The sequence below is a fragment of the Scyliorhinus canicula genome, chromosome 6 (assembly GCF_902713615.1).
Source record: "Scyliorhinus canicula chromosome 6, sScyCan1.1, whole genome shotgun sequence".
NCBI lineage: Eukaryota > Metazoa > Chordata > Chondrichthyes > Carcharhiniformes > Scyliorhinidae > Scyliorhinus > Scyliorhinus canicula.
The window spans coordinates 62,555,867-62,574,727 of record NC_052151.1 but is presented as its reverse complement, the minus strand read 5'-3'; the positions used below and the strand labels follow the sequence as shown (position 1 = coordinate 62,574,727).

Sequence of the window (18,861 nt, the reverse complement as noted above, 5' to 3'; positions counted from 1 at the left end):
GGCCGAGAATAACGGAGCGCCGCTCCTAGTCCCCTGGGTGGGGGTGAATACGGTGAGAGGAGCGGCCTCCGAGGTCGTCGTGAAACTCGGCCGAGTTCACGATGGCCTTCACGATTTTTCCCAGGAGCGGAGAATTCCGCCCTCTAAGTTTAAAAAGAAGTACTGTGTTAAATGTGAACCTACTTACCTGTTACTAGTTCGAGAGTTATTAGTTAACCATCACTCAAGAAATACATTTCACATTCCAATGCAAATCTTAAATATTCGAATGAGAAAGAGGACACATATTCCCTGTTGACATTTTATATTGGATTTCAGTTTTTAGCAGCATGTGATAGCTGCTGTACCTGTGTCCTCAGAGAAACCGGATATACAAATCAGACTTTGTGTCCGTTGCACTTTATTTCAATTTTCCAGTCATACCCTGGAGTGCAGAACTTTATACAATTGGGTTTGGCTAATAGTTTTAAAGTATCCCAAATGAAAACATTAAGTTCAAGCAAAGTTAACTGTTCTTGTTTTTGGCCCTCTCTTTTCAAGTTTTAAAGAGAAGTTGATTTTTCTGGTCTTGATAAAAGCGCACAAAATAAATTAGTACCACAAAATAAATGTATCTTATCTGATATAGGTTTGGGTAGCTTTTGTATTATGGTTTTCTGTTCTGTTATGGGTATTGTGATAAGATTTATGTCTACAATATCATTCATTGACAGTGGCTTGGAGGACACAGCATTGTGACAAAAGAGAATTGCTCTTTTTTTTAAAAACAGAATAATTAAATTATATTTATCAACCCATAGTAAATTAACTCAACTGAAAAAAGTGGAAATTCATTACACTTAGCTTGAGGAGAGTGTCTCCAGTTTCTGTGAAATCTGTTACCACATAACGCAGATTGAATGTTTGCTGAATGTATAACAACTTGCATAGAAAACTAATAGGAAGAAAAATGTTTCCACTGGAAGTGAAAAATCTATCCTATTTTACGTGTCGATTGCTCCTTTCAGTAGTTATGAAAATGTTACATTTCTAACAAAACGTTGAATTCCCAAACATTACATATATTTCCATTTTTTGTACAATGATGTACAACAGAGACCGCTGAGGTTGCAGGATCAACCTTTTGGTAGTACCCCATTAGGTGACAACCAGGTCATGGTGCAAAATTCTCCTGGGTGCTCACAATTTCCTCATCCTGTTTAATAACTGCTGTCGTACCAGTTCTCAGAGCCAGCTTTTCGGTTTGCAGCCTTAAATCCAGCTGATGAAAGACAAATCTGAAACTAGGCTAAAGAGGCTGTGTTTGATCACTTAAATGCTGCCTCATTGATGCAAATCCGTCAGAATGAAAACTTATATGGGAAACAATATAAAAGTGGGCATGTGAGTGCCAGGCTGGCAGTAATCATTACTTGTTCCTGAATTTCTTATAGTATATATATTGTCGCTGACATTGTCCCCCAATTCAAGCCTGACATCCATTCGGGATCAGATTCTTCCATTGGTCTTTATATGACTGATCTTTGCACCGATCTTTGGCCCAATGGACAGGATGCGGAGGAAATGTTTTTCAGCCACCTGAACAATGTGTACAGTCTTTAGATGCCGGTTTAGCAAGAATTTTGCCGGAATGCTTGTGGAGCTTACTTCTGGAACATACTAGTGTTTGTTCGACGGTCCTCCCATTGAATCCAGAGGCTGATGGAATTTCTTCAGTTCTCTTATGTGTAGATGCACAGTTCAGGTCTCTTTGCAGTTCAGAAGTGTGGTAATGGGAACTACTCTGTATACTAGGACTTGTGTTGACTTGCCGAGGACTTTATTGTCGAACTGTTGCTACCATAGTTTGTAGAAGGCTGAGCTGGTACAGCTGATCTGGTGTTGGATCTCCTTGTCAATGGTGGCCTCTGGAGTGACGTGGTTGCCAAGGTATGGGAAGTGTTCATCATATTCCAGATTCTCTCCTCCAACATATATGGGAGGTGGATTATTTGGCTGACCAGGTGTGGGTTGATACATGAGTTCTGACAGGCCAGGTTTTTTGAATGCAGAATTGAAGAGATTGAGAATGACTTGTAAATCAGGTGTGGGGTGGCTGCAATAATTCGCAAACTGTAGACAATGCATGGCCATGGTGGTGAATTTAGTTTCAGAAAGCAGGCTGCTGAGGTTAAAGAGTTTTCCATCTAGGCCGTATTTAATATGGATGCCAGAGGACAGTTATCTTTGAGATGAAGAGCCACTGTTTGATGGATGGTAATTAGTATAGAGGCTATCACACAACCTGGCTTGACCCTGGTTCAGATTTTGAAGGAGTCTGTTTCAGATCTCCCACTCAAGACATTTCCAGGCATATCACCATAATGAAATCGTGATGAAGGGCACGATCTTCCCAAAAGAGAATAAAGTCCCTGAGCGAGTGGTTTAGCCGCGTGTTTCCCGGCACCCGCAGTCCGAGGAACACATGGTTGTTCAATGCGACTCGCTTTGAATAAGGGGCCCAAACGGGGAACGCATGGCTGAGGCTGCCCATCGCCCCGTTTTTTACAATGGGGAGCTCTGCTCGTCAGAACTCCGCATTGCAGTGAGAGATCGGGACGCCGTTTTTAAATGTCTTCCCAATCTCTGATGCCCCGAAAAAAATCCCCAACCTACCCCCAAACCCGAACGCAACATGGGAGGTCCACTGGCACTCCCAACACCCATGCTGGGCACCCCGGTGTGAAAGCCTGATAATATGCCAATTAATTTAAATGATCCCCATCACTGATAAAAGTTCCACCATGTGACATATTCCTATTGATATGAAACATGGCTTGACCGTTCTGGTGGGATTTTCTGAACCCACCCATTGCAATTGGGAGTGGAAATTCCCAATGTCTGTCTCTGGGAGGATTTTTTCAGTCTCAGGAAATAGGCAACTGAGGAGAATGCGATTTTAGGAATTTTCCTGCTATGGACAATAAGAATTGGAATTGTTTCCAATCACCCTTTCTGAAGAAAGTTACAATTATCGCATTCCTGAAACGAGGTGCGATGGAATGTTTTTCTTGTTGAAGTTCCCAGCATCACAGATCCTGAGTGATGTTAACAGCTACATTAACAACTAGTTTATGATAATCAGTCAAGCTCGTAATGTGGCTCATTTACCCTTGCTAGAAGGGACATACAAATGAATGTGGGGAGACCCATTCTCTGAAAACAAAAGGAACATTTTCGGGCCTTGAACCTTTGTTGAATTACTGGGGAATTTGGGGAGCCTATTGTTCCCTATTGCTTTCGCCTCAGCCTATCAGAGTTAACTTGCTAACGAATTAACATCTTTTTCTTCTGTAGCCTAAATTTTTTTGATCATTTGAAATTTGGTACTCTTTCATTTGTCCTGCTGAGTGCAAAGTGAAAAGCTTCAGAAACATGTCTCTCTCTTTTCAACAGTATTCAAGATTCGGTATAAAGAAACCTGCATCACATCTCCTCCAGCATTTCCAGTGGCCCCAATCTCCACACTGTCCCTTACCATTATAGACCGGACACTAGAAGGGGTGGGGAGGGGAGGTTCATTTGGGTTCTTCCTCTTCCAATAGCAACAGCAGCCTGTAGATGTGCATTGTATGTAGCCTTCACATACAAAAATGTGTTAAAGTGTTTGAAGTGTATTAATAACAGTGTGAGTTGCTTGGAGAATCTGGTTGTCAAGCTGAATAGCTGACAGTGTCGAATAAATTGTCAGTTGCAAGCAAATTAGTTTTGTAGTTGGGTTAAGTGTGTGAGCATGAGAACATTTCTAAAGTTTGATGCAATAGGACTCTGCAGTGGAGGAGGACAGTGCAGTGCCGTAAATTCTGTAATTAATGAAGCTGTGATCAATTCTACTTAAGTCATTGGGCTAAATCTGCTGGTCTCTGGATCTATGTAGGAATTGTCTGGGACGTTTTAACTTAACCGCCTTACCCACTTTCCACCTCCGCTACCTATCCAACCACACGCACTCATCTACGTATCACTAACATTCAGATGGACCTCCTAACTTACCATGTGGTGGGTAGCTAGTGCTGTAAAAAGGGGGCATATCCCATTTTCCCCCCGACTCTGCTCCATCCGAGTTCCCCGAGGGACAGTGCACTGCACATTTCTGTGCAAGCTGGACTTGAAATGAATGAAAATGAAAATCGCTTATTGTCACGAGTAGGCTTCAATGAAGTTACTGTGAAAAGCCCCTAGTCGCCACATTCCGGCGCCTGTCCGGGGAGGCTGGTACGGGAATCGAACCGTGCTGCTGGCCTGCTTGGTCTGCTTTAAAAGCCAGCGATTTAGCCTGGTGAGCTAAACCAGCCCAAACCCAGGACTTGGGGTGTCCCAGTAGAAATGTGCAGCAGCATCAAGTTGGCAGTGGGGGGTGGGGTTGCGATGTTCAAGAAAAGTGGCAATCCGACAATCATTATCAGTGTTCCAAATAACTGGGCCAGCAAATATTTCCGTCCACTGCAACATTGTTCTTGGGGCAATGGTCTTGGAACTATTGTACTCAACAGGCGACAATTTCCCTTCGGGAAATTATGTTCTCCCCTTGTAGTTGATTCGCTACTCATTTGTGCTCCCACGGGAAAATTTATGTATGCCGAGGACTGCGAGCGATTTCCAAGGGAATCCCGTATTGGTCTGCCATAAGCGGCATCTTATGGCTGCCCCCCCCCCCCCTCCTCATTGCAGAGCAGCCGGCCCCCCAATCCGCATCGCAATTTGGCCACCCATCCTGGATTTTCTGGGTGCATTTCTTCCCCCAAGCATAGAGGTAACCCGACCCACCTGCCCCCTAGAGACCCCTGAATATGGGGACTCCCATCACAGAGACCCCCTGAATAGGGAGACCCTCACGGAGACCCCATGAATAGGGGGACCCCCATAGAGACACCCTGAATAGGAGCCCCTGAGACCTCCTGAATCTGGTGACCCCACAGAGGCCCCCTGAATACTGGGACACCCGAGACCCCCCTGAACAGGGGTACACCCCACAGAGACCCACGAGTAGTGGAACTCCCAGAGACCCATTAACAAAGGAACCCCGCACAGAGAGCCCCTAAGTACAGGAACTCCCTCCCAGAGATCTCTTAACTAAAGGAACCCCCCCTTACAGATGCCCCCTCAATAAAAGAACCTCCCTGAGACCCCCTAGCTAAAGGAACCCCAGAGAGCCCCCTCAATAGAGGAACACCCCTCAGAGACCCTTTAACTAAAGCAACCTCCCCCCCCCCCCAGAAAAGAGACCCATGTTTGGAAGCTAGTGAGCAGTCCAGGCAGGGGCAATGCAAATAATCAAATAAGACCATAAGACATAGGAGTGGAAGTAAGGCCATTCGGCCCATCGAGTCCACTCCGCCATTCAATCATGGCTGATGGGCATTTCAACTCCACCTACCAGCATTCTCCCCGTAGCCCTTAATTCCTCGCGACATCAAGAATTTATCTATCTCTGCCTTGAAGCCATTTAGCATCCCGGCCTCCACTGCACTCCGCGGCAATGAATTCCACAGGCCCACCACTCTCTGGCTGAAGAAATGTCTCCGCATTTCTGTTCTGAATTTACCCCCTCTAATTCTAAGGCTGTGCCCACGGGTCCTCGTCTCCTCGCCTAACGGAAACAGTTTCTTTGCGTCAACCCTTTCTAAGCCATGTATTATCTTGTAAGTTTCTATTAGATCTCCCCTTAACCTTCTAAACTCCAATGAATACAATCCCAGGATCCTCAGCCGTTCATCATATGTTAGACCCGCCATTCCAGGGATCATCCGTGTGAATCTCCGCTGGACACGCTCCAGTGCCAGTATGTCCTTCCTGAGATGTGGGGCCCAAAACTGGACACAGTACTCCAAATGGGGCCTAACCAGAGCCTTATAAAGGCTCAGTAGCACATCGCTGCTTTTATATTCCAACCCTCTTGAGATAAATGACAACATTGCATTCGCTTTCTTAATCACAGATTCAACCTGCATGTTTACCTTTAGGGAATCCTTGACTAGCACTCCCAGATCCCTTTGTACTTTGGCATTATGAATTTTCTCACCGTTTAGAAAGTAGTCTATGCTTGGATTCTTTTTTCCAAAGTGCAAGACCTCACATTTTCTCACGTTGAATTGCATCAGCCATTTCCTGCACCACTCTCCCAAAAACTGTCTAGATCCTTCTGCAGCCTCCCCACTTCCTCAGCACTACCTGCCTGCCCACCTAACTTCGTATCATCGGCAAACTTCGCTAGAATGCCCCCAGTCCCTTCATCCAGATCATTAATATATATGGTGAACAGCTGCGGCCCCAACACTGAACCCTGTGGGACACCACTGGTCACCGGCTGCCATTCCGAAAAAGAACCTTTTATCCCAACTCTCTGCCTTCTGTCAGACAGCCAATCCTCAACCCATGCCAGTAGCTCACCTCGAACATCATGGGCCCTCACCTTACTCAGCAGCCTCCTGTGTGGCACCTTATCAAAGGCCTTTTGGAAATCCAGATAGACCACATCCACTGGGTTTCCCTGGTCTAACCTACTTGTCACCTCCTCAAAGAATTCTAACAGGTTCGTCAGGCACGACCTCCCCTTACTAAATCCATGTTGACTTGTTCTAATCCGACCCTGCTCTTCCAAGAATTTAGAAATCTCATCCTTAACGATCGATTCTAGAATTTTACCAACAACCGAGGTTAGGCTAATTGGCCTATAATTTTCCATCTTTTGTCTTGATCCTTTCTTGAACAAGGGGGTTACAACAGCGATCTTCCAATCGTTCGGGACTTTCCCTAACTCCAGTGATTTTTGAAAGATCTCAACCAACGCTTCCGCTATTTCTTCAGCCACCTCCCTCAGAACTCTAGGGTGTAGCCCATCGGGGCCAGGAGATTTGTCAATTTTAAGACCTTTTAGCTTTTTTAGCACCATCTCTTTTGTAATGGCAACCATACTCATGTACTAATAGTACTAAATAAGTACTATTGTAACATTCACCTGGGCATACACGTGCTGGCTCAGACAGAGGAAGCATCACATGCCCATTCCTGGAAAGTGAAAAGCAGTGAACTGTGTTTAAACCCCTTAGATCCTTTAGCTGCAAACCATTCATTCATTTTATAATGGGCTATGATTGACAGCTTCCATAGAGATAGGTGTGAACCTTGCTTCATTAATCTCCCTTCATGGATACATAACTCTAAAGTGCTATAACCACAATGTTAACAAACATCAACTACTTCAAAGAGAGTTAAGTGCTGTCAATTTCCAGCACAGCACTTCAAAATCATTCAAGCGTGAAGGAGGGAGATTACAATGCAATTCAGGGGGTCTCTATTTTGGGTGGGTCTCCCTATTTAGGGGGTCTCTTTATTGAAGGGGTCTCTGGCATTTTTTGGGAGAGGAGGTGGCCCTCAGGTGGACTTTGGGGGCAACCCCTTTGGCCCATGGTGAGTTCCTCCACACCAGAGCCATGCTGGGCAATATCTGTTGTACTCCATGCCTACATGATTCCCGGCCCGGAGGACCAGAGAATCGCGAAGCCCGGAGAATCTGGTGCTGGGCGTTAAATCGGTCATTAAGACCCCTTTGCAGCCATTTGCATCCTTCCACTGCTGTATGGGCGCAAACCCCGATCCCACCACCAGTGGGGGGCTGGAGCATCGGAAACGAATCAGCACCTGGTGCCAATCCCATTTTTACCCCTGATCCCCAATTCTCCACTGCGTCAGGAACACCACTACTGGTGGTGGGCGGCGGAGAATTTAGCCCAACATCTCTTCCAACTGCGTTTGTAGCAACTTTCAGAAATACAAATTGACTCTCACTTAGCTGGCCCGTGACAATTCTTTTAAAATTCCGGTGAGTGTCAAAGACTTGTGTAAATGTTCAACATGTTGATTCATAGAAAATTATTCCTGCTATCCCAGTTTGACAAGTGTAACAATCTGAACAGAAGATACCAAGGAGTCAAGCGGTTTCTGTGAAAAGAGAGGAGGTGTAGAATCTCTGTCTCTACAAGTTGAACTTCACAGCATTGGGTTTTACAGAGGAACACAATATAATCTCCCAGCCTTCAAAAACTGTGCTGCCAAAGCAGGACTTTCATTTGTCAATTTGCTTTTATCAGGAAAATTTACATTTTTAAAAAATCCATAAAAATATGTGAAATTATATAAAAAATTGAACGTTATAAGAGAATTGGCTTTAAGTAATTGATTAATTTTTTGCAATTTTCTTGGTCACTTTTGTTTTCACCTAATAATTTATCTGCTCTAGTGTTTTATGGGCTTTGTATAACAAAGTTAGTATGCACCCGATGAGCTGGAGTGAATGATTTATAGGGCTTAAAATATAGCAAAAAGTACAAAGAAAACAGATCATTGTAAAATTCTCCGAAATATAAAAGTTCCAGAAACCTAAAAAGTATGAGCTGTTTGTGTCTTCAAAATATATCCACCATTTTAAAAGTGTGATGAAAATGCCATTGAACCGGTGAGGTGTCAAAGGCAGTTGTCTGGGAGCTCTAAAGGCGGTAGTGAGTGGTGAGGTGATTTTGTTTAAGACCAGGGTGGACAAAGAGGAGAGGTTGGAGTGGCAGAGGGTAATAGATGAGATGTTGGCGGTAGATAGAAGATGGCGACCCAGCGAAGTTGGAAAAGGGGATTGACCGACTATCTACTAGGAAGGCGGTGTGCCAACAGAGACGAGCAAGGGGTGCAGTTTGCGAACATGGAGATAAGTTATGTTAGCAAGTCAGCTCTTCCGGAGGGAGGCAGCGGTAAGGGAAATTGTTCAGGTGTGGGATAGGGCAGGGCAGTTGGTGGTGGCTCCGGATCTGATTAACAAGGTCTTTGAGGAATTTTATGACAGGTTGCACAGGTCAGAGCCACCTGGGGGTGAAAGGGAGATGCAGGAATTTCTAGATGGGTTGGAGGACCCAAGGTTAGGGGAGGGGGCAGGGCTACATTAGAAGGAGCGATAGTGGAGCAGGAGATAAAGGATGCAATTGGGACGATGCAGTCGGGGAAGGTGGCAGGGCCAGATGGGTTTCCGGGAATATTATAAAAAATGCAAGGATAAGCTGGCACCCCTGATGCTGGGGATGTTGGAAGAGGTGATAGGGAAGGGGGATGCCACAAACTTAGGGGCAGTCATTGATTTCCCTGTTGCTAAAAAAAGATAAGGATCCGACGGAGTGTGGGTCGTATAGGCCCATATCACTTCTGAATGTGGACTCAAAAGTATTGGCGAAGGTACTGGCGGGTAGGCTGGAGGGGTGCCTCCCGAAGGTGATAGGTGAAGATCAGACGCGGTTCGTGAGAGGGAGCCAGCTCTTTTCAAACGTTAGAAGGGTATTGAACGCCGTTATGGCACCGGCGGAGGGGAAGGAAACAGAGGTGGTTGTGGCATTGGATGCTGAAAAGGCGTTTGACCGGGTAGAATGGGAGTACTTGATGGCAGTTCTGGAGCGGTTTGGGATTGGACCAAGATTTGTGAACTGGGTAAAGCTACCATATAAGAAGTGTCCGCACAGATAACATCAGCTCGAGATACTTTTCTCTCCACCGTGGGACTAGGCAGGGATGTCCTATGTCCCCCCCTGCTGTTTGCACTTGCAATTGAGCCATTGGCCATCGCGGGGGTATGGAAAGGAATAATGCGGGGGGGGGGGGGGGGGGGAATAGAGCATAGGGTATCCTTGTATACCGATGACTTTCTGTTATACGTGTCGAAACCGAGTGTGTCGATAGGGGGAATATTGGAGCTGCTTCGAGTGTTTGGGTCTTTCTCGGGGTACAAACTAAATCTAGACAAGAGTGAGTATTTTGTAGTGTCTCGGCCGGGGGTAGGGGCGGCTGCCATTCCGTAGGGCAGGGTTTTACTTTAAGTACCTGGGGGTGCTGGTTGCCCGGGAGTTGGGGGGGGGGGGGCTCCGCAGGTACAACATTTCCAGTTTGGTGGGGAGAGTGAAAGCTGATCTGGCAAGATGGGATGGTCTCCCTCTGTCACTGGCGGGTCGGATACAGGCAGTTAAAATGAACATGTTGCCACGAGTTCTGTTTATTTTTCAATGCCTGCCGATTTTCCTGCCAAAGGCTTTTTTCAGAGAGATTGAGGGAAGGATTACTTCGTTCATATGGGGAGGGAAGGTGGCCAGAGAAAGGTTAGAAAGGTGCTGCTGCAGAAGGGAAGACAGGCAGGGGGTTTGGGTCTTCCAAACCTGATGTATTATTACTGGGCGGCGAATGTGATAAGGTACGGAGCTGGGTCAGAGGGGTTGATTCCCAGTGGGTCAGAATGGAGGCGAGTTTGTGCAGGGGGTTGGGATTGAAAGCACTAGAAACAGCGCCGCTCCCGATGGCCCCGGGGAAATATTCAGGGAGTCCGGTAATAATAGCTTCATTGAGAATTTGGAGGCAGTTTCACCAACACTTTGGGTTGGGGGCAGGGTAAAGGGAAATGCAGATTCGGGGGAACCACAGATTTGAGCCAGGGAGGTGGGATGGAAATTTACGGAAATGGGAGGAGAAGGGGATTAAGACACTAAACGATTTGTTTCTTCGGAGTCGGTTTGCAGGATTTAAGGAGCTGGAAGCAAAGTCAGGGCCAGAGCAAGGGGAAATGTTTAGATCCATGCAGGTTTGAGATTTTGCCAGAGAGGAGATACAGAGCTTCCCGGTGGAGCCGGCCTCCACATTGCTGGAGGAGGTGCTGACGACAGGGGGACTGGAGAAGGGGGTAGTGACAGCGGTTTACAGAGCTATTTTGGAAGAGGAGAAGGCACCACTGGAAGGGATCAAAGCAAAGTGGGAGGAAGAGTTGGGAGAGGATATGGAGGAGGGGTTCTGGTGTGAGGTGCGCCGGAGAGTGAATGCCTCCACCTCAGGCGCGAAGTTGGGGCTGATACGGCTGAAGGTGGTATATGGAGCACACCACACGAGAGCGAGGATGAGCCGATTCTTTGAAGGAGTAGAAGATGTGTGTGAACGTTGCCGGGGTGGGGGCGGCGCTAATCACGTTCATATGTTAGCCTTCACCACATTGATCGCCTAAAGGCGGATCTGATAGGTTGGAGAGCAACCTCTCCACCATGTGCCCTGGCATGGCGGGGGGACCTGTTGGAATTCTTGACTCTTGAGAAGGTTAAGTTTGAACTGAGGGCAAGGATGGAGGTGTTCTACAATTCATGGGCATTATTCATTATGCACTTTCAAGACTGGATAACATCGAACATTAGTTGGGGCGGGTGGGTGGGAGGGTTGGGGGGAGGAGGGGGGCTGTTTGTGTTAATGGCAACTGTGGGTGATCCCTAATTCCGTTTTGTCATTTGTTTATGTTAACATGCGGGCTGATGTTTGTGGTTTGGTGGGAGGATGGGATCGTTGTTATTGATATGGGGATTAACATATTTGTTACTGATTATTGTTTATTGTTGGTGGGTGTAAATTTGGGAGAAAATGTGAAAAAGGAGAATAAAAAATATTTAAAAATCAGAAAAAAGAAAATGCCATTGACATTGAATGAAGAATATCAAAACTTTTTATGTGGATTTAATTGACAATGTTGTGTCCAAAACTATCTTGAAATTGAAAACAAATAAAATACTGCTTGATACACTTCCACATAAACATTTTATGAGCTTACTTGTAGTCTACAGTTCCTGCAAAGGATTAATGAAGTATAATGTTGACCCATGGGCAATGGAAATTTCAAACAATTAGTGGTGTTACATACCTACAAACTAAATTGCTGTCTTCTGCAGTATCTAAGGTAAGAGAAATTGGATTTCGCACCCACCATTTTGTTATTGCATCTGTTCTGGATTACCGTTTTTATCTTGTTGTTTTATCAAATAGAAAAGCTGAGAACATACTACTAATGTTACCTACTGTCACTGAAAGAGTATCTTACAATTTCTGATTCAGTAGATTTAATTTACTGATAATTAATTTCAAACAGCATCTCTCTGTAATATTTTAAATCTTTGCATATTTCCAAACTATAAATCTAACAGCAGTTAAACAACACGATTTTGTACTGCAGTTTTTTTTGTTTCTTTGCATTGGTAGGAGTGCAATTGCTACTGGTCTTCCTAGTGACGAATTGGTTTCTAGGCAAAAATAAAAATGTTTCTTCTGCAGATGCAAGTTGCAGAGGAGGATTGGCAGAAACATGGTTTTGTAATTTTACCTGCCATTTTGTTAAGGTTATAGGTCAGTACCTAAAATTGAGGGAGAACAGCAATTTTAAGAGGCTATAGAGATTTTACATTTAATTTCATGCAGCATAGTGCATGATTGCTATATAACACTGTGGCATATTTTCAGTAATGCCATAATTAATCAAATAAAGAATTAAACACAATTTTTTAGTGGGCCCATTGATGTAAATTTAGTATACATCACTATTTTGTGATGCAAAAACCAATTGAATTGTTTTCCCAAGAAGCATAAATTTACTTTACAAAGAAGATAAAATACTCAAAACAACCACTGGTGTATGAAGAGATATGTCAATTCAGTACACACTGCAGTTACCCCACAAAACCTTTTCTCCTCAGAACCACATGGCTCATTTGCATATATATTTATGATACATCAGCGCACTGTCAAATGTAAACTAATTTGTGGAGTTTTGCCAAACTTGATGAGCTATTTCCTCTCCATATTCTCTGGCTTACTTTTAAAAGGGAATATTTTCAGCACAATATATTTTTTGGACCAAGTGTATGAATATTCTGTGATTAAATATGATTTGCCTGTCATCTCATTAACTTCAAAATATTCAATAGTTTTCTGTCTAAGGCTAATAAAGTATTTTCTCCTCCCCTCCCCAGGGTCTTTATTCCCTGTTATAATTTGTGTTGGAATTTGTGATATATATTTAAGAGGCCATAAGCACTAACTTTTGACCTCAATAAATAAGGTTTTAATGATAATTATTTATAAATAGTTTACACATTTACAAATTGAACTCTGAATTTGGTAAAGTAAAATACATTTTAATGATCAGTCACTTGAATCCCTTCCACTCTAGGTCAATACAAATTGAACAACAAACAAAAGCATTTAAAAATTGGGTGCTTGTTACACAACAACCAACATGTGCAATGTTAGCATAGAAGCATATTTTATACAGAGCGTAAACACTGAAAGTGCTGGACATATTTTTGAAAATGAGTCCTTTCAATTTAGCGTAAAATTTTCTTTTAATCTTGTTCATAACAATTTTCCTCGAAATAATTTCTTAAGTATTCTATTTCAAATCATTTCGCTGGGATAAGACAGGCATTGTCCATGCTTCAGTGTCACCTATTCAGTTCTACAAGATCATCACTCCACTTTCTAAAAGTTTCAACACTTCTGAAATAGCCTGCAAAGTTTGGGTTTTCTCTTAAAATATAATTTTTAGCTGCAACAAAGCACCTGGGTGACCATTCTCAACTTGGGGCAGAGCATGTTAAATAATGCACATTCCCCAGTCTGGACTGGAAACCTGGCAAATCCCTATGCCATCATCAGCATTATTTAAAGGATGGCACACACATTGACATCTGGGAGCCAATTCATCATTTAATTAAATTATCCTGTAATGAAATCTTCTGTAATGAGATTAATCTAAATTATTTATCAGGCGCTGACACAGGCGCAAGACATGGTTAATAATGAATGAGGATTCTGTCTGATCTGCTTCCAAAACCAGGACTTGTTTCTTCTGCTAAAATGTTTTTTTTTTAATTTTGTATTGCAATAATCTTTAACCAATTTATTTCAGAAGCATATTGTGGGATGGCCTGATTTTATTTTTCTCGGGTGGGTTAGGAGAGGATTTGGAATAATCAAATGTAGTCTTTGCTACATTTCCCTAAACAGTAGGACATGAGTCAGGCTGTGGGTCATATTTCTCCCTGTCAGGAAGGTGGTTTGCTTGTTTGCAGAAAGGCTCCAGGGAGAATGTGTTACAGTGCCTGCAAGTAGGTAACCATGGTATCAATCATACAAGCTTTTTCCCCTAAAAGTTGATTTAAAGAACAGTGTGACTGTTAATGATATATCCACCGTACGTATATTGATTATTAATAACTGATTGTGTGAGTGTCTGAAAAGGGTTCTGATACTATTAAGAGATTGTGTAAGATTTCCCAACCCTTCCATGTTAATGCTGCCATAGTTAAACGGAAATGTGTTATCTTTATTCATGAAAGAGTTGTTATAAAAAGCTTGAATCACATGAAATGAAAAGTTTTTTGGAGCAAATACTGAAAAATAGCATCTTAAAAGTGAATGGAACTGTGCAACCTCATGATGTAGTGCTTATAGCGCCATCTTTAGGTTGCATACTTTCTGACCTGTTAACAAAAAAGTGCTCTTGATGGGTATTTTACAAAAATTATTTTTGTGTTCCATTTTTCAAACCCATCCCTTTAGTGTACAATGTTAAAGCCTCTTGATGCTGCAATGCTTGTTAATACAAGTATGAAGGGGCTAGTTTAGCACAGTGGGCTAAATAGCTGGCTTGTAATGCAGAACAATGCCAGCAGTGCTGGTTGAATTCCCATACCGGCTTCCCCGAACAGGCGCCGGAATGTGGCGACTAGAGGCCTTTCACAGTAACTTCATTGAAGCCTACTTGTGACAATACGCTATTATTAGTCGTATTCTTATTATATAGCAGGGAAGGTGTATTAGTATGGAGTTATTTTATTTCAATTCTTGCTGTTTTACATGGTCAGGCTTTTGTCTTTCAGCGCCTTTTGAATGAACCTTACTGAACAGATAAAGGCACAGATATTCCTTCGTATGCCAAGACATTTTAAATCCACTAATGTTTGGCGTAGCAGGAACAGACAATGCTGAAACATTTAACCCAGGGATAAATTATCCTCTATTAATTTAGCTTTCCCTTCATTTACTCCTTTTGTTACACCAAACATCCAGAAAATGTTTGCTTCTGGACGTGGTTCTAAACCTCATTGACTTATGGAAGCTCAATTAAAAGTATAATAAATATATTTGAAGCATTAATAACTAACCCATGCCTCTTTCTTGCGTATCAGAGGTCCACACTGTTTTTGGAAGTGGAACTTCATTATATCATCTGAACAAAGATAACAAAATAAATTTTAATCTATTTGACAAAAAAGATTGTTGCTTAAATTAACTATGGTACCACTAGAAATGAAAGTAGACATTTGGCTAAATCCAAGGAAATTCCATGAATTACTTTGATTTGCCTGTATTCCATTAGGTTTCTGGCAGTATCTTTGAGTACTTGGCGAAGGGTGATGTTTACCTGTGTGCTGTTGAAGAAATATGACAGGGGCTGCAGCTAATAGCATTCTAATTTTTTTTAGTAGTCTAGGTATTTCCTGAAGGGATCGACGCTTTCAGACAAAAATGCTTCTTTCTGCAGACAGGGTGACTGCTGAAATGTGTTTCCACAACACAATTTGCAGACTTATCCAGCAGTCCTGGCTGCAACACTACTTGTACGCTGTCTTTTCCAACTCTGATAGTTTGCTGTAAAACTAATTGAATTGCATATGCTGTGTCTGAACTTCATCTTTTGTTCTCAGGTGATGTACTGGTCTTTCTTTTTGTATTGTAAGCCGTGTTTCTTGCTTTTAGTATAGCCTTCATGCAACTGATGTGACACAAATTAGTATGGCTACTTTGGCTGTATCTACGACTGCACCAGAATACGGTGCACTGCTCTCATTCCTTCAGAAGTTGACAGTATGTTTAAAACAGACTGTGACTCAGTCAGATATTCTGTTCATTTTATTGTCAGCGCAAGCAGTTTAAAATAGGTTTTGAATACAGTGCACATCGCCTGGTACTCAAACGCTTTACACAGATGCCGAGACTTAATTTTCTGTGGTATGAAATATCATTAATGGTAACTGAAATATCCCAGGAGTATCCCAGTCAATGAATATTTCACGTAAATAAATACAGAAATATGTTTTTCGTTCAGCAGAAGTGGCCTTTTTTTAAATTGATAGCGCTGGACATTTTTGAATATGTCTGCATTATGCAGTGCAATTTCTTTTTAAACCATGAAACATTTAAGAGAGTTTTCAGCCTTCCAAGATCCTTTCTAATAATAAAGTGCTTGAGTTGTCAAAGTGACGGCACAGATGTTCTAATCTGTACTGACACAGCTTCCTAACGCAGCACATCAATCATGTGTTATTAGCTTTAATGGAGCTTGGACATTTTCCGTCACTTAAACATTGCAGTGGTGACAAAAGTGAACCAGAAATGTGCTGCAGGTGTAACCTTCACTCAAACCCCATTTGTGACAGGAGTCGCAGTGGTCTCCACTATGGAGGAAGGGTGCCATCTTCAGTCTCTTCTTTCCTTTGTTTAAGTCGGTGGCACAGTGATTATGTGTGAGGTTAGTTAAACAGTGATACTTGTATAAGTTTGGTTGTGCAGAAGATTTTTTAAAGAAGGCTATTAAAAAGACAATTCCGCTTCACTTAATGCTGCAACATGTGGGGGGTTCAGAACTTTTTTTTCAGATCAAACCCTCTATTGCAATTCTTTTCAGTGGTTTAATGTTTTCAATTGTTGGTGTTATTTTTGAGCTAAAGCTTAATGGAACATTGTTCCATCAACAGTTTCAAAAAAAAATTTATTTCTGAAAATGTTAACTAGAAATTCGATTCCTTGTGACAAAATTGCAACTGGTTTCAGATAAAATTAATTTCAGGATCCTTTCTTCCAAGATTACGTTTCACGCTGTACGGCGAAAGTAATAAACATAAACTATAGTAATGTCTGCATTTAATTCCTAGATATTTATTGTATTTATAAATGGTAAATTTTTAAGAACATTAAAATTGACGTTCTTTCAATAAGCAAAAAAAAAGTAAAAGAAAAGACATATTGTCTGAAAGGAATCTTTGAATAGAACCTGATTAACGTTTAAGGGACTCCATGAAAATGATATTGCATTATTGCAAAAAAAATTCAAAATTCCCTTCTGAGACTGAAACTTCACATGCTAAAGAGCAGATGCGTCACAAAGTGACAGCAGGCTAGCAGAGGCCGGGGATGTGGCTACGCTGGTGAGCCATGGAATAAATGCAGCACATTATATATCCAGTGAAAGACAGGAGCTGTTGACGAGGTGACCTCTGAATGTAAGTCAGCTTGCTATAAACAGAAGAGTGTGGAAAGCTATTGGTCAGTCTGAAACTTGTTTACTATTCTGACTATCCTCATGGTAAAGTTAAATCAACAGCGCTGAACCTTCGAACATGATTACAGCTTTAAAAGGGGAAAAAAATCAGCAGAGTAAATAAAAACATTACTGTTGAAAAAAAATCACCACTTTGACTAATTCAAAAGCTGTGGCACGTTTATAACGTTGAACTGGTGACTGAACAGTAAGGTAAAGAAAAATAGAAACAAAATTTAATATCTTCCTTGCAGAGGTGAAAACAAAATGAACATTTTGGAGTTTTAACTGAAGAGCTGTGTGTTTTTCCGGTAAGACTTTACCTTCTATTTTTTCACTTTGTTTCCAGTAAAACAATGAGACCGCTGTTTCACATATCTGCCCAATGTCTAGATAATTGAACAGCTTACCTGAGAATTGTTTCCTTTATTCCATTACGGACTGCTAGCTGCAGTGGATGATATATTATCATTATAAGTCCAAAGTAACTTTGTAATTCCTTGTAGCTTTGTCTCAGTAGGGGGACAAAAATTGTTTCTAACTTATGCAGTTCATTTCTGGGAAAGTGAGAAACAATTGTTGAGCTTGCTGGTGTTCCTCGGTATATGCATCCATGCGGTTTGATGCTGAAAGGCAAGCTCGTGTTATGGAGATAAGTTACAGTATTTGTAAGACAAGAGTGTCTTGTTACTTTAGAATTACAGAACTTATTTTTCAGTTCATTGTGTCAAGTGAAAAAAAATCATTCTACGTCCAGAGTCGGGCTCAATGAGCTATGCTTTTTAGTAAGTCTTCTTGTTGCAGTTTTCTTCTCCTTTTGTACTGGAGGGTACCCCTACCTTGTTTGCAGAAAATGTGCTCGTTATTGTTGACTATTTGTTTTATTATTGCGGACAAATGTTCTACACATCCCTTTGAAGTCGAATTTAAAATTGCTTTAATTCAATGCAAACCAGTGAGAAAATATATGTGAAATATTCATGTCATCTTATCTATAATGATGTCTCATAACAATTTGTTAGAAGGAAGTCAAGATCTACGGAAGGAGGATTAAGTTACAGATCCATTTGAAATCATTACAGATATAAAGGTAGACCTAGAAAATTCAACTGAAATATTTAAGAAAAATTTATCTTAATTTCTTCTGAAACTATATTAGATATGCTTGTTTTAAAAAACAGTTAAGTATGCTTAAAACATTTACTGCTAGTAACATACAAGAAATAATTCGCAACAATACACTAAGCAGTCAACTCCCTTCATCTTTAATTTGTTTATTTGTAAGATCCTCATAACCTGGTTGTCAGAAATATTATTACTAACTGGTGCGATGCCGTGCTCTATACAGCATAACATATCTATTTAAAATCGAGTTTCATTTTTAAGACCAACTGTCGGTGTTTGCAATCTGAGGCCATTTCATGAGTTGGCAAAATGTTTGCTGACTTCTTGAAAGTCTGCTTCATTCACGGGACACAGCCAGTGAGAGGCTACCACGGTAGTGCCTCTTTATCAGGCTTCTGGAGGAAACAGAATACCACAGACTGGGCTCTTCTGTGTCTGAAATCAGTTTTTCACCTTCAGGGCTTTGGATTGTTTTGAGAACCTGACTTCTGTTTTCATTGTAACAACAGGTACGCACAGTGTGTAAAAGAGGGAAGGTTTTCCTT

The 18,861-nt window shown here is 41.9% G+C and overlaps 1 protein-coding gene across 10 annotated transcripts in view; it reads left to right on the top strand.

Moving 5' to 3' along the window:
• Positions 1–18,861, top strand: part of eya4 (EYA transcriptional coactivator and phosphatase 4) — a 623,026-nt gene that overhangs the window by 238,131 nt on the left and 366,034 nt on the right. Inside the window, exons 1-2 of one of the 10 annotated variants that reach the window (XM_038799372.1) lie at positions 17,100–17,153; positions 17,446–17,502. The exons of 7 other annotated variants lie outside the window; for them this stretch is intronic. The gene's annotated coding sequence lies outside the window, so the exon portion shown is untranslated. Of the gene's footprint in view, positions 1–17,094; positions 17,503–18,673; positions 18,826–18,861 lie in introns of those variants that run through there. 2 more of the 10 variants (XM_038799371.1, XM_038799373.1) reach the window with 2 other exon arrangements.